This window comes from Mangifera indica, chromosome 6 (genome assembly GCF_011075055.1).
Source record: "Mangifera indica cultivar Alphonso chromosome 6, CATAS_Mindica_2.1, whole genome shotgun sequence".
In the NCBI taxonomy this organism is placed as follows: Eukaryota; Viridiplantae; Streptophyta; class Magnoliopsida; order Sapindales; family Anacardiaceae; genus Mangifera; species Mangifera indica.
In genome coordinates this window covers 11767763-11784434 of record NC_058142.1, presented here as the reverse complement: position 1 = coordinate 11784434, position 16672 = coordinate 11767763, and the positions used below count along the sequence as shown (strand labels likewise).

Genomic DNA, 16672 nt, shown 5'->3' with positions numbered 1-16672 from the left:
TTATTGGTTGTTTGCTAATTATTATTTATTGTTGCTTTGCATGATCTTAGTTACTGAAAAAGATTTTTTTTTTGGAACTTACCTCCTATCCGCCTCCCCCCCCCCCCCCCCCCCCCCCCCCCCCCCCCCCTCTCCCCCTTTGGGGCCCTTCTAGGTTTATATTAACCATTTCAAAAGTGTTTAACAATTGGTATCAGAGCCTGTACTCTAGTTTTATTAAAATCTAATGATTTTAGAGTAAACGATCTTCTTTCTTAATGGCTAATACACTTTCTCCTATTTTCGTTGGGGGGTAATACACCAAAAGGTCTCCAATGGAAAATTAGAAGGAAGTTTCATGTTAGATCTATTGACTTTAAATTATGGAGAATTATTGAACATGGTGATTTAGTGCCAATACACCTTAAGACCAATGAACCAAAAAATAATGGATTTTAATGATGAGGATGAAAGATGATAAGCTTAAATGCTAAAGCTATTAACATCTTCTTTTGTGCTTTTGATGGTACAAAATTTAATAGAGTATCAGCTTGTGAGTTTGTTAAAGAAATTTAGACCATATTCCAAACCACACATGAAGGAACAAGCCAAGTGATATGTGTATGAAATACACACAAATAGGGTTATAATAATATAATTTTAAAGTGAATTTCGGTCTATTTTGTCAAATTCTTGAGGTTTTATTTAATTTTGGTAGTTTGATCTTATTTTGCACTATGAATTATATTTTTAGATGCTTTGGAAACGTTTAAGCCCTTTTGGAGCAAAAATATAAGCTTGAAGAAACAAATGAGAAGACTTTATATCAGGAGGCAGAGGGCAATTATGAGCAAGCTTATGGCCATAATTGGTGCCCATATAAATAATATTTTTAAAAAACAGAAAATAGGGTTAAGTGGTAGGTATAAAAAGGAAGTTATATCTTTTTCACTTCTTTACCAAAATATAACAGCCTAAAGGATTTTAGAGAGAGAAAACTTCAAGAAACAAGTTAAAGAGTAAAGATCCAAGATTAAAGATAGAAGACCCAAGAGAATCAAGATTTAAAAACCTTAGAGTTTTTCCTATCTCTTTATTATCTTCTTTTACTGATTCAAAATGTCTCTCTCTTCAGCTTTATCTTCTAGTTTGAATTTTATAGTTATGAATAGCAAATTTCCTTTGCTAGGGTTTATGACAAATCTATAAATTCTCAAAGATTTTGTAATGCGTTTTGATTTTTAATTAATGATGATGAATGTTTGATTTAGTAATTGTGATTTTAACTTCTTACTTGGTGTTAAGGCCCAATACCATATTTGTTTGTAGATTGGAGAGTGATATTGAGGAATCTATACCTAATTAGTTCATGTCTTTGTTAAACCTGGGGTTTTATTTAGAGATAAATATAAATCCTTTATGGGTAAATTAATTGTCATAGAAATTAATGGGTTTTGATTAACATCATACCATGAAAGTAGGTAAGCTTTTAATCTTAACACGCCTAATTAACCTTGAGAGAGGAATTGGGTAAAATAGGATAATCAACCGTCAACAATTCATCTTATCATTGATTTTAATTGGATTCGTTACTAATTTTTGAGTAATTCATAGTGAAATCATAAACCCTAGGCTTCTTTATATTGGTATTTCACTTTTAATTTGCTAGATGTTTATTTCCCTTTATTAATTTTGACTTAGTTAGTTTGCATTTTAATCCAGTTTTCATCCATCTCATTTTATTTCTCTAGCTAATTTAAATTACAAAACGAACTAGTACTCGACAATCAATCCCTGTGGGGCCAACATCTTTTTATATTATTTGATTGACTGATATACTTGCGAGCCATTAGCAACAAGTTTTTGGTGTCGTTGCCAAGGATTGGTGCTTTGTTGATATTAGTATAAATTGTAGCTTGGCTAGACTAGAGTTTTATTTTATTTTATTTTTGATCTATTTCATTTCCTATTGTCTTTGTTCTTTCCTTATAGGTACACTATTGGTTTATGACCAGATCTCAAAATCTAGAAGAGAAAGACTAACAAGACAAAAAGTTATCATGGAGGATAACGTTAACAATCAACGAGCTCTTCGTGATTATGCTATACCTATTACACATGATGGCTATTCAAATGTTAAGAGGCCTACTGTGGTTGCCAACAATTTTGAGATCAAACTTTCCATTGTTCTGATGGTACAACAAAATCAATTTGGAGGGTTAGAAAATGAGGATCCACATGTCCACTTATCATGTTTCTCTTAGATATGTGATCCTTTCAAGATGAATAAGGTTCTTGAAAATGCAATCAAATTGAGGCTATTTCCATTTTCATTAAGGGATAAAGTGATTGCTTGGTTGGATTCTAAGGCACTTGGTGCATTCACTACATGACAGACATTTTCTTAAGCTTTCCTTGCAAAATATTTCCCACCTGGTAAAACTATTAAATTGAGAAATGAGATCGCCGCTTTTTACCAAAGGGATGATGAGTCTTTATATGAAGCTTAGTAAAGGTTCAAAGATTTATAGAGACAATGTCCCTATCATGGTTTGTTTGACTGGCTAGTTGTTCAAACTGTCTACAATATTCTTTCTTACTTGCTAAAAAGTATTTTAGATCCAGTTGCTAATAAGTCACTAATGGGTAAACCATATGATGTAGTTTTACACTTGATTGAAGAAATGACTTCCAACAGTTGTCGATGGTCTAATGATAAAGCTGGTCAAAGAAGACATTTAGGGGCACATGAAGTGGATGGAATTACTATGGTGAAGGCTAAGTTGGATGCATTGACAAATAAATTAGAAAAATTAGATATGAAAGGTTGTAAGAACTTCTAGCTATGAGAATTATGGAAGAGATCATGCAAGCTTTGAATGCCATTTGGGTACCCACTATACACATGAGTGTACAAATGAGCAAGTGAATTTTCTCAACCACAACCAAAGGGGACAGGGTAATCCTTACTCAAATACATATAACCCAGGTTAGAAGAATCACCCAAACTTTACATGGTCAAACCACGCCAATACTTCCAACCCAAACCAAAATTTTAAGCAGCAAACACTAATCCTCAACCTCCTCAAGAGCAAAAATCAAATCTGGAATTAATGATGGAGAATTTCATTCTTGCCCAAAAATAAAAAGTCAATGCCCAAGATGAAGCGATTAGACAACTCACTGCCAAGGTTGATCAATTAGCCATGCATAATAGCATGTTTGAGGTATAGTTGGGTTAACAAGCAAGTGCTTCTAATTCTAGAGAAATAGAAAAGTTGTCTAGCCAACCTCAAAATCCTAAGGAACATTGTAATGCAATTGTTGTAGGATCGAATGGCCTAAGAGGGGGGGTGAATTAGGCAATTTAAAACAATTTTTACCTAATTAGATAATTAGAACAATTTATTCAAATCAATTAATATTGCCTATTTTTAATCCAATTTGTGAGAATAACTAAAAATATTTCAAATAACCAACACAATCAAAATAACATAACATAAAGTATGAGTTTAAGGGAAGAGAAAATCAAACACGCGATGTATAGTGGTTCGGCTCAATCCGGCCTACGTCCACTCCTCCAAGCTTTCTCCCTTGGAGTATTCCATTAATCCTTGGTTGACTAAAACCTCAACTAAGCTTTTCTTCACAACCAAAATAGCTTCCAAGGTGCTATTAACCTTTACAAATGTTAAAACTCAATTTCTCTCACTAGAAATTTGCTAATCTCTCCAAGAGTGAACCTCACTCTTTTATAGCACGAATTTTAGTACGAAATTGAAATATGATCTCTCTCAAAGAGTGTATATGAAAGTTAAAGCTTAGTACAACCCAATGCAAATGGAATTACAAAGTGTATGAGCAAGGGTTTTGATTAGAGAAAAAAATTTGCAAGTAAATAGCTCAAAACTAATTTGCTCTCAAATATGTGAAAGTTCTTGGTGGCAAAAGTTCGTTTCGAACAAATTTGATTGAGTTTATATAGGAGAAAATAAGGAAAGTTACCGTTGTGCACAAAGAATAACCGTTTTAATTTTCCAGAAAATGCACAATTCGATTGACCGGATGTAATTCAGTCAATCGGATGTGATGTGGCACTTCCGTAGAGTTTACGTGGCACTAGCTGTTGGAAAAATTCAAACCAAAATTCGGTTCTAAAGCCAAAATGCATGGCTTCTGGACAATTCGAAAGCTGATTCGGTCGGTCAAATTCGGTCGATCAAATTTTATTGCATTTTACCCCCTAAATTTTTAAAAATCATAATTTGACCCCTAAAATTTTGAAAAGTGACAATTTAACCCATTTTTGAAAATTCTTTCAAAACCAACTTTAAGATATGAAAATGTAGTTCACAAAACTTCATCATTTTAAATGAATTAATAAACTTTAGTGAAAAACTTGGCTTAACCCAATAAGTTTGAAAAATGACATTTTAACCCAAAATATGAAAGATATAAAAATGAATTTTTAAGTGAGCTATCCCATGCAAATAAATATTCTAATTAAAACAAATGCTCTAAATTACAAACATGTCTACCTAAACTTGAGTTTTACTTCAAATCTTCAAGAATTCTTCAATTGAGTCTTCTCTTTCATTTTTATCTTGAAACTCCTTCAAGTGCATTGAATCAATTCTTGCAATCTAAGCTCATACTCAAGTAAAATCATTAGTTAATATGCTAAGGGACATATTAGTTTGTTATCATCAAAATAAGAGCATAATGACTCCTTGAGTCAACAATTGTTACCAAGGACAATAAACATTTGGGTGAATCTGTAGGCAAGGTTGTAAATGAGGTTGATGAGGAGGGTAAGCAAAAGGAAGTTGAAAAGTTGGGTGAGGAAGACTTATTAAAGAAAAAGATTTAGGAAAGCGTTGAAAAAGCTCCTAAAAAGATAATCCCATCCAAAACCTGTACTACACCTTTGCCTTTTCCACAAAGATACCAAAAGGTAAAACTTGATCAACAATTTGGAAAGTTTTTAGATGTCTTTAAGAAGATACATCTTAATGTTCCTTTTATGGAGCTATCACTCAAATGTCGACGTATGCCAAATTTTTCAAGGATATCATCTCACATAAAAGAAAACTTAAAGAGTTTGAAGTGGTAGCTCTTTCAGAAGAGTGTAGTGCTATCTTGCAAAATAAGTTGCCACCTAAGTTTAAAGATCCAAGGAGTTTTTCTATCCCTTGTGTAGTTGGTAAAGAATCTTTTGGAAAAGCTTTATGTGATTATGGTGCAAGTATAAGTTTAATGTTTATGTCTATTTGTAAGAGATTGGAGTTTGGAGCTTGGAGAATTAAAACCTACAACAGTGACCTTATAATTAGTGGATAGATCTATAAAGTATCCTATATGGATAATAGAAAACGTGCCAATTAAAGTTAAAAAATTTTATGTTCCCGTAGACTTTGTGGTTTTGGAAATGGAAGAGGATATTCAAGTTCCTCTCATTATGGGAAAACCATTCTTAGCCACGACAGGAGCAATCATCGATGTTAAAAATGGAAAACTCACTTTTGAGATTGGAGACGAAAAAGTAGAATTTGATGTTTTCCAAATGTCTAAGCAATCTAACATTATGAGTTCATGTTGTAAGGTTGATATTATGGATAAGTGCGTGAATGAGGTATCTAACAAGAAATATCTGGAGGACCCACTTAAAGGGTAGATCATACATGAGGCTACGATAAAAGATGAGACTTGCCTTGTTCAACTGGATGAGTTAGATGAATTCAAACTAAAAGCCTATGAAAATGCCAAGGTCCACAAGGAAAAAACAAGAAGATGGCATGACAAGCATGTTCTAAAGAAAAAATTTTATGAAGGTGACATGGCACTACTTTCTAATTTGAGGCTAAAGTTCTTTCCGAAAAAGCTTAAGTCAAAATGGTTGGGACCCTTCAAGGTGATGAAAGTGTTCTCGAATGGAGATGTCGAGGTGTGGAGTGACAAATCAAAATCTTTCAAAGTAAATGGTTGGAGATTGAAACTCTGTCTTAGTGGTGAACCTATTGATGTGGTTGTCTCTTGTCCACTATATGATCGTGTACCTTGATTTTTTTCAAATGAGGGTCAAACTAATGACCTTAAACAAGTGCTCTTGGGAGGCAACCCATGTTTTTTTTTTCTTACACTATTTTCTTTGAGTTTATTGGTGAATAATCCTTCCCACATTTAGTTTAAACTTGATTTTTTTTTTTGTTTATTTTAGGTTGATTTTGGAGTACAAGCTTGGACATTAGGAATATTTTCAAGTTACAAAAGGGGGTAAAATTAAATCTTGTTCAATTTGATGTTTTCATTGATTATGATTTGTTTGATTAATTGTGTTCTTACTATTAATTGTATTAATTTGATTGAGTGATTTCTTTGTGGTGTTGAATTGGTAGATAAAGAGTATGAAATTTGAACTTCTTGAGGAATTACATTTTAAGGTGAAGGGAGCAATATTTACGCAAATATAGGTATAAAAGTGCCCATATTTGGTTTTTAGAAAAATGTGATAAGGTGTTTTGGGTTTTGTTTTTTTTTTTATTTTGTTTTTATTTTATTTATTTTGTTTTATTTTGCCTTTTACTTTATTTTATTTTATTTTACTTTACTTTATTTTATTATTATTATATTATATTTTACTTTATTTTATTATTATTTTCATTTTATTAGTATTTTCATTTTATTTTATATATATATTTATATTTTTTTTCCCTCTCATATATTTGCACATTTGAAACCCGAGCCCCTGTTTCATCTCCCCCATTTCAGCATGGCGCTTTTCTTCGTCATTCTCCTAACAATAGTGCCTTTTTGCTCCCATTTTCTTCTCCAACTCTCCATAAAACAACATCGAAGTCTCTTACAGGTTACGCGTCAGCTTCATCTCCAAACACTGTAGAATGAGTCAGCCTGCTCTTTCTTTATGCAGTGGCAGCTTCACCAAAGCACTACAGTTTCTTCTCTGCACAACGTTAATTTCTCCGCACTGCAGCCCCACTTCTCCACTATTTTTCCTGCACTGCAGCACCACCTGATGCGTCCTTTTTTTTAATTCAGCCAACAGAAACGTGTCAGCCTTTTTTCTTCTCTGCACAATGCCACTGCAGCTTCAGCCTTTCTCACACAAACAAAAGCCCACACGTCAGCCTCTCCTTCACCACAAACAGCCACATCAACTTGCCATTTATCCAATTCACAATAGCAGCCCCTTTTTCCCCCCACAGTGCACGCCTATAACAAAGCAGAGCAACAGTGGCGCGCGTTCTTCAATTTTCCTCTAAGGCAGCCACGTCATCTTTTTCTTTTCTCCAGCGTGTCTTCGATTCATCTCAACAACCATACAACTCTTTTTTTTTTTTAATATATGGTGCTTTGATATTTTAGTAAAATTTTAAATGCACTTGATGATATTTTTTTAATTGTTGTTGGGGGATTGAAATTGTTATTGTCGAATGGATTTGCTTTGTTTGCATAAAATGTTGCATACTCTTACACAAATTGAATCTATTGAATACATACGACAGTGCAGATTTTTTTTTTTTTGTATTGTGTTGTTGGATAAATTGTTGACTTGGAGAACTTGGAGCTGCTAGATTTTTGGAGTTTTGGTTAGATTGATTACAGGATATTTATTTTTTTGATGATGATTTTGTTGAGATTGTGGATAAATTTTTATGCAGATTTTTTGTGGCTTGTGTTGTTGTGTAAAATTTTTGTTAAAGTTGGTGAAATTTTGATCTATTGTTTTGATGGTAAACTTGTTGCATTTATAGATAAATCTTTTTGAGCAAATTTGTTGATATTGAGTTGATAAATTGATATTTTACTGATGTGGCTATTTAAAATTTCATTGATGATATTTATTATTAGATACTTTAATTCCTTTTGGATGGTCACTAAAAATTGAATTGTACTACTGATATTTGGAATGTTTTGATCAACAGTACCATTGTTAACAAAATCCAAATTGTCTTATTATTTTAACTAACATTTATAAATGTTTAATCTTTCGTTAGCCTTTTGAGCTATTTCTTTTGTGCTTTATTTACACCTTTTTGCATTTTCTTTATTTTAACCCTTAATCATTCACTTAGCTAATAAATATATTAAACATACATTTTATATGAATTATATTATTGATAAAATAAGTGGATTTGCATGTGATTCTTGGATTAATTGAAAAGAGACTGAAAAAAAAGAGAAAATCATAGTATTATTACTCTATATGCCCCATGTACAAAGAAATAAGTTGGAGAATTTTTGAAAGAAATGCATAAATTTATACATGTATATAAAAAAATGAAAAAAAAAAAAAGGAGAAATCTGAAAAAAAAGAAAAGAAAAAGAAAAAAAATATATGAAAAGAAGAAAAAAATTTTATGTGAAAAAAAAAAGAGAGGAAAAGAAAATAGAAAGAAAAGAAAATCTCTTCACATATTATTAGTGCAATTTATATTCATATTTCTTCCTTAATTTCTATTTTGTGATCATGTTGATTTTCATTTCCCTCATTAATAGTATACTCATGCTTATTTGTTAACTTATTTATCATTTTATTCTTTAGCTCATACCCTTAGCCACATTACAACTTAAATAAAGACCTATTGATCTTTTTGAAATACATTGCACTTTCATTAATGGAGATAGGTTGTTTGATTTTGCCTATGGGACTTGATTGAATTCATTTAGAGACGATGAAGATTGTTAAGTATGTATATGTCTATCTGAAGAGCAACAATTTTGGTGTGATTGAACACTGCATATATTTTCAGTTTGATTTTTGTGAATTTTGTTTTCTTTGGATCCGAGATAGAGTATTTCTTACACTTAGGGCTTTTGAAGAGCAAGTTTTGGTTTTCGATTGCAAAAAGTCATCTTAAGAATTCAATTCCCTAAACCCTATTGGTTCTTCTATTTTTCCCTTTGATTTCACTTTTGTTTCTTTTTGCTTGGGGACAAGCAAATTCTTAAGTTTGGAGGAGTTTGATGTGTGTATTTTATACACACACATAGGGTTATAATATTATAACTTTAAAGTGAATTTTGGTCCATTTTGTCAAATTCTTTAAGTTTTATTTAATTTTGATAGCTTGATCTTATTTTGCATTTTGAATTATAATTTTAGATGCTTTGGAAACATTTAAGCCCTTTCAAAGTGAAAATGGGCACTTGAAAAAACAAATCAAAAGACTTTATATCAAGAGGCAAAGGGCAATTATGAGCAGTCTTATGGCCATAATTGGTGCCTATAATTACTGGGCACAAATAATTTTTTTAAAAAAACAAAAAATAGGGTTAAGTGGCAGGTATAAAAAGGAAGTTACGTCTTCTCCATTTCCTTATCACTAAAATACAACAACCCAAAGGATTTTTATAAAGAGAAAGCTTCAAGAAACAAGTGGAAAAGTGAAGATCCAAGAGAATCAAGATTTGAAGATCATAGAGTTTTTCTTATCTCTCTTATTATCTTCTTTTATTGATTCAAAATGTCTCTCTCTTTAACTTTATCTTGTAGCTTGAACTTTATAATCATGAATAGCTAATTTCCTTTGCTAGGGTTTATGACAAATTTATAAATTCTCAAAGATTTTATAATGGGTTTTGATTTTTAATTAATGATGATGAATGTTTGATTTAGTAATTGTGATTTTAACTTCTTGCTTGGTGTTAGGGCCCAATACCATGCTTGTTTGTAGATTGGAGTGTTATATTAAGAAATACATACCCAATTAGTTCATGCTTTTACTAAACCTAGGCTTTTATTTAGAGATAAATATAAATCCTTTGTAGGTAAATTGATTGTCATAGAAATTAATGAGCTTTGATTAACATCATACTACGAAAGTAGGTAAGCTTTTAATCTTAATATGCCTAATTAACCTTAAGAAAGAAATTGGGTAAAATAGGATAATCAACCATCCACAATTCATCTTATTAGTGATTTTAATTGGATTCGTTACTGATTTTTGAGTAATTCATAGAGAAATCATAAGCCCTAGATTTCTTTATATTGATATTTCATTTTTAATTTGTTAGATGTTTATTTCCCATTATTAATTTCGACTTAGTTAGTTTGCATCTTAATTAATTTTAATTCAATTTTCGTCCATAGCATTTTAGTTATCTAACTAATTTAAATTACAAAACGAACTAGTACTCGACAACCAATCCCTATAAGACAAACATCTTTCTATATTACTTGATTGACTTGTATACTTGCGAGCCATTGGCAATACAAAGTTAAAGAATCGAAGATCAAGCTTCTCTTCTGAAAATATGAGTTATTCGAAATGAAGTCTAAAGAAAACATAACTAACATGTACAAATGGTTCTCCAACTTGATGAATGATCTCAAAGGGCTCGAAAAGAGATTTAAGACGATTGAATTGGTAAAAAGATTTTAAGATCATTACCAGATTTGTGGACTATGAAGGCAACAACTATTGAGAAGTCTAAGGATATTCACAAAATAACAATGGATGAGCTCATAGAAAGTCTCCTTACTATGAAATGAAGAGAAAACCAAAGAAAGAAGAAGTTAAGGCTAAAAAAGATATTGCATTAAAGGTTATGGATGAAAAAGGAAGAGAAAGGAAATTCTTCCATGGATGAAGATGTATGTCTTTTAGCTAGAAAGTTTAGCAAATTTATATCAAGATCAAAGAGAAACAAAGGAAAGAGTTTTGCTAGACAAAAAGGAACAAAAACCAAACCATATTTGTCAAGATTGTCCTCTGAGAAAGAGGAAGAAAGATAAAAAGGAGAAGAGATTTTAGAAGAAAGTGTTTGCCGCCACTTGGAGTGGAAGCGATGACTCAAGTGATGAAAGTGAGTCGGAGGAAGAAAAAGCCAACATATGTTTCATGGCCATGAATGATTTGGAGGATAAGGTAAATGATTCAAACTCATACTCTTTGCATCAATTACAAGATGTATTTGAAATCTTAATAAATGAGTATGAAAAAATGGAAGCAAAATATAAATCATTAAACAAACAATTGATCTGCATTAAAAAGGAACATGATATACTCCTACATGATCATGATGAGTTGGCTAAGAAATATGATGTTGTTAGAAATGAAAAGGATTCATGCCTAAAAGAATTAACATGCATGAAAGAGGAACATGAAGAACTAAAGAAAAAGGTATCTAGTTTGAAAGAATTATTAGAAAAATTCAAAATAGGCATTAAGAAGTTGGATAAGACGTTTGTATCTCAAAGAAGTGGTCTTAATAAGAAAGGACTAGGCTATAATAGAAGTAACACTTTTTCAAACTCATATAGACCTTTAAAGACACGTTATGCATTGCATATAAAATGCAAATTTTGTTCATTAATTAGGCATACTATTAGAAATTGTTCAATTAAGAATGGTAAACTTTTTAAAGTGAAGAAGGTTTAGATTCCTAAAGGGACACTTAAAACTAAAGTTGTTAGACCCAAGACCGTTTGGGTACCAAAAAGTAAATAGATGAATTTATCTTGTAAGCTTGCTTGCAACCTTCCTTGATGTCTTCTAGCAAGTAGTACTTAGATAATGGATGCTTAAGACGTACGACAAGAGATAGGAGTTTATTCTCCTTTTTGAACGCTAAAGATAAAGGTAATGTCAATTTTGGAGGTAACTCTAAAGAAAAAGTAGTTGGCATCGACACCATAGGTCACTTTTCTTTTTCAGTTGATGATGTTTTACTAGTTGAAGGTCTTAAGCATAATTTACTTAGTATAAGTCAATTATGTGACAAAGGCTTCAAGATTAGTTTTTATTCTTTATGTTGTGAAATTATTGATGCTAATGCAAATGCAATTGCATTCATTGGCCATAGGCATTCAAATGTGTACATTATAAACTTGCATGATATTACATCTAGAGATCTATGTCTCTTGTCAACCAAGGAGGAAGACATGTGGCTATGACATAGAAGATTAGGACATGTAAGCATTGATGTTCTTCAAAAGATTTCAAAAAGAAACTTAGTAAAAGGTTTGCATTGTGTAAAGTTATCCAACTGTCTCTTCCTCATACTACCTGTCTAATTCACAACCCTTGAATGTCCCAATCGTGACACTTAAAAATGTCTCAACCATGACACTTTCTTTTTGTGCATCGCCGCCACTTGTCTAAACAAGTACTCCAATCTATTGCATTGCTGCCATATGTCCAAACAAGTACTCCAATCTAGTGCATCACTGTCACATGTCCAAGCCTTTAAATGTCCTAGTTATGATAGTTAAAAAAGTGTCCCACCCATGACATTTTCCTCTCTAGCCATGCCATCCCACGTGTCCAAGCCACATGCTTTGCTACCACTCTTCTTGCCACGTGTCCAGTCGTGGTTGTAAGAACTCTTCCTAGGCATGCCAAATATGTTCCAACCATAACCCTTGGAAATAATCCCAACCATAACACAAAATGCCAGTCTAGGTATGACACATGTAAATTTGTCCCTATTGTGCAGTTTCTAAAAACCTCCCAACCGTGACATATAATTCAATCAAATTGTGACACATGTAAAATTCTCTCAGTCATGTAGGTTTCCAAAACCTTCTAGCCATGTCGTACTCTAGTCTAGTCATGCACTTCTTTATTTTGTGTAAAATCAAACTCATACTTCAATCATACATAAGCCGATATGTACCTGTTCAAGTTTTTGGATTTTTTATATTAAACATAGAAATGAAGCAAACCACTTGTGACATAGGTTTATTGCCCATGTTGAGTGTATTTAAAGTTATTTGTTATAACTCTGATTGAGACCTTCTTTGCAAAAATTTTCAATTGGTTTTCAACACAACTCATTCTAACAGAATGCAACCTAGCTCTATAAATTGAGCTTGGATTGAAGAGCAAAAGGTTAGACATTTTTATACACTAAAAAGAAAAACCCAAAAAGACTATATTTTCTTAATAACTTTTTCTATGCTTCCTTTTATTCATTGAGATACCAAGTGCACTCAGCTTGTATTTAAAGCCTTATAAAGGCATTCAATATCTTTATCACTTTGTAATAAAAAATCATAGGTGCAATCCCATATATACTACATATAAAAAATTTTTCAAGAGATAGTGGAACTCTAATATGGTTTTCTTGAAGAAGGGGACGTAGGAGGCTTATAAGAGAAAACTTTAAACCACTCTAAAATTGAGCTTTTCTAAATATTAACATTTTAATTCTTGTTGATTGCTTGCTGATTATTACTTTGTTATTATTATTTATTGTTGCAGTGCTATATAGATTTTTGCTTTGGTATTTATTGTTTATTTGTTGTTGCTCTGCTATTTATTATTGCTTTGTATAATCTTAGTTGTTGAGAAATAAATTTTTTTTGGAACCTATTCACCCCCTTTAAGTTCATATTAGCTATTTCAAAAGTGTTTAACAATAATATTTATTAATTGGAAACCAAATGGCCTATAAAGGCAACATGTCAACCTAACTTGCCCTATAGTCCAAACACCGGTTGTCGACAAATCCTCTAACACTTGATTGGTCCTTTTAGTCTAACCATTTGTCTATAAGTAATAAGTTGTATTGAATATTAAATTAGTGCCTAATGATCTATGTAAAATCTTCCAAAAAGTTGACACAAACCTTATGTCTCTATCTGATACTATCTGATACTATCTTTTTGGGCACACCATGTAATTTGATAATCTTTTAATCATATAACTTTCCCAGCTTATTTACAAGGGTGGTGTCCTTAATAGACAGGAAATGCGCTAACTTGGTCAATTTATCAATAATTACACAAAGCATATTATATCTACTCTAAACCCTAGGAAGTCCAATAATGAAGTCCATAAAAATATGTTTCCACTTCCATTTGGGTATACTCAGAGGTTGAAGTAATCCTGATGGTATCTGGTGTTCAGCCTTAATCTGCTGGCAGGTGAAACACTTAGCGACATACTCACTTACATCATTCTTTATACCAAACCATCAGAAATTCCTCTTTAAATCCTGATGCATTTTTACACCTCAAGGATAAGTCGTGTAAAGAGAACTGTGAGCCTTTAAAAGAATTCTTTACCTTACCTCATTCACTAAAGGAACATAAACTTTACCTCTAAACTTAAGGACATCATCAACCAACTAAAAATCTACTTCGAAACCATCTTGAATCCTTTGTTTACAATCATCCTAAAGTTGAATTGTCTCGACTCCTCCACTAACGTGGATTTGATTTATTCTCTGGGTAGAACCCCAATTACTAACTTAATTTGTTGTTGGCCCAAATCTAACTGAATCTTCCTTTGAATCACAACTATGACAAAAATAGTTTTTTACTGAGGGCATTTGTAAAACCACTATAAACTTGTTCAGGTAGTCTTGGAACATTTTGTAAAACCACCATAAACCTGTGTTGATTGCTCCTCTAAGTCTTCACGTGGTAAGGAAACGAACATTATCCAACCCTTATGAGATGGTGCCCTAGTATCCATGCGGAAAACAAACATGGGAGGTTATCTAGGAAAAAGGCTATTAGGGCTTCTATGTGCTAGATAGGAATGTGTTCACTAGACAGAGAAATTCAGAAGTCTTTGGCAGCTAGGGTTTTTGATTTTTCGCATATGAATTTTGTATTTGAGATTAATTTGTTTTCATTAACTCACACTTTGTTTCATATTTATATGTAGGTGTCAAGCACAATAAGAGTTTAACTCATACTGGACACCATTAACATATGTGCACAAATGATTCACTTGTGTGCCACTTGGCATACCTTAAACCATATGTTGCATATTAATTTTGCAAAGTGTTATAGGGCACTATACATGTTAAGTCAAACTTAGTCAAAATATGGTGAATAGAGTTCTCTCTCTTCCTAAACACTAGGATTGTCAAACGATCCTTATCTCTAGATTCGTATAAACCCTTATATGTATGTGACCTATAAGCTCTCCATCAAAATGATAATGTTTGAATTTGGGTTGAATTTAGACACAGACCAAGATTGGCCTCTAGTAAAGCGTCATGGCTACTTGAACAATAAAGTGTCAATGAACATCTCTTAAGCTTTTACAACATTACAGTTATGTGCAATTCAATCATTTTGTCAATCAATATCTCTTAAGGTTAAGACATATAAATATGTCTATCTCAGTAGTTTCTCGGTATAAACTGATACTTATCAATGACTTACACATATTAGGCTACAATCTTATCCTAATATGGTCATAGATTCAAGTAATAATAAATATCGTTCGGTATCTTATGTAAGATATCTTTTTCTGTGTTCAAGAATGATGAATCCTTTATTGATCAACCATAGTCTCTATGCATCTCACGATATAGTCTTTCACTACCTTTATGTAAATAAATATTTTAAATGCAACAAAATTCTCCATTATTACAACCCAAATGTCTGACAATAACTAAAAGTCTCTATAGTGCATAATTTAGAAATCACTATATGAACGACATCAAATTTTGAAATGATTATTTTTCCCCTTACCCTCATGCAATAGTTTGACTGGATTACTAAGTCCCTCGTATGCCTCATGACTTGCCTTTACCTACAAAATCATAAAAAGGAATGCATAAGTGAAAACACTTAATAAGTTGTGACACCTCGATACTCTACACAAAGCATAAAACTGAAATCTTAGCATTTCATCGTTAAATATCCTTGTGGCTGAAATGGATGTTTTTGGCTTACTACCTTGTCAATCCATTTATTCTGAAGCTCCTTGTGCCTTGTATACATAGGCCATCTCATATAAACTGCTAAGGCCTAAGTTGATCTTGGCACCTCTAATGCTTTAATGAAAATAAATGACACCTTGAGTGTCTACCCAACATCATGCCTTATGCACACACCATATGGTCTATTGGGCTAACTACCTGCGATACCCTGCATAACACATAAAGCTAATGAACTTTACATTCCATTTGTGAATCTTATTATGGTCACATCTCGACACCTTCTTGCCCTAACATAAGTCATCCACAAAGGTGGATTAGGCCTAAGTTGAAATTGGCATATCTAATGCCCTAGTGAACGTATACGACACCTTATATGTCACTAACTATTATGCGTTATGAACATGCCATGTAGCCTATCGAGCTAACTAACTAGGACACCTTGATCACACAGGGATATCTTTAGTAGAAGCTTATTTTCGTATTATATAAGTTGATCGAAACTGTTGATTAACCATCTAGAGATAGCCCCTACCTTAGGTACATATATGGTGCATTCAACCTAATTTTCTTTTTATGGGCTGCTTCTCGGGCAACTTGCAACCTCGTTTTTTAACCAAAAATTCGATTTGAACTCGCAACCCAAATGCATTACATTCAAGAGCATAAGCCATAGTCCCACAAGATATCTTTTGAAAGCTTGTTGGCATCCCCAATAGGCAAATTTTCTAGCCCAAACTCGACTTGTCATCCAATTTCAAAATTATACAAAACATGTATTTTTTTTCATGTATCTTGTCTTCTGATGAAGTCCACACACGAAAGAACTTCCATGCCTCTCTTTACTTTATGCAACATGAATCCATATAAATTCACATGCCCAACAACTTCATTTAACAACAAAAAAGTTACAAATCAATACAAGAGCCTTCTAAGTTTGTAATTTTTGGAATTGTTGTGATTAAAGATATAAAAAAATATTCTTGAATTACTTGTTACATATGGGATATTATATTGTTGGTTATCAATTGACTTTCAATGAAGTTAT

General features: G+C 32.3%; 1 non-coding gene across 1 annotated transcript; it reads right to left on the bottom strand.

The window, feature by feature from the left end:
- Nucleotides 1–2426: 2426 nt before the first annotated feature.
- LOC123219841 lies at nucleotides 2427–2533 on the bottom strand. The gene has a single exon (XR_006502920.1). It is a non-coding gene; the product is annotated as a small nucleolar RNA R71 (small nucleolar RNA).
- Nucleotides 2534–16672: the final 14139 nt, after the last annotated feature.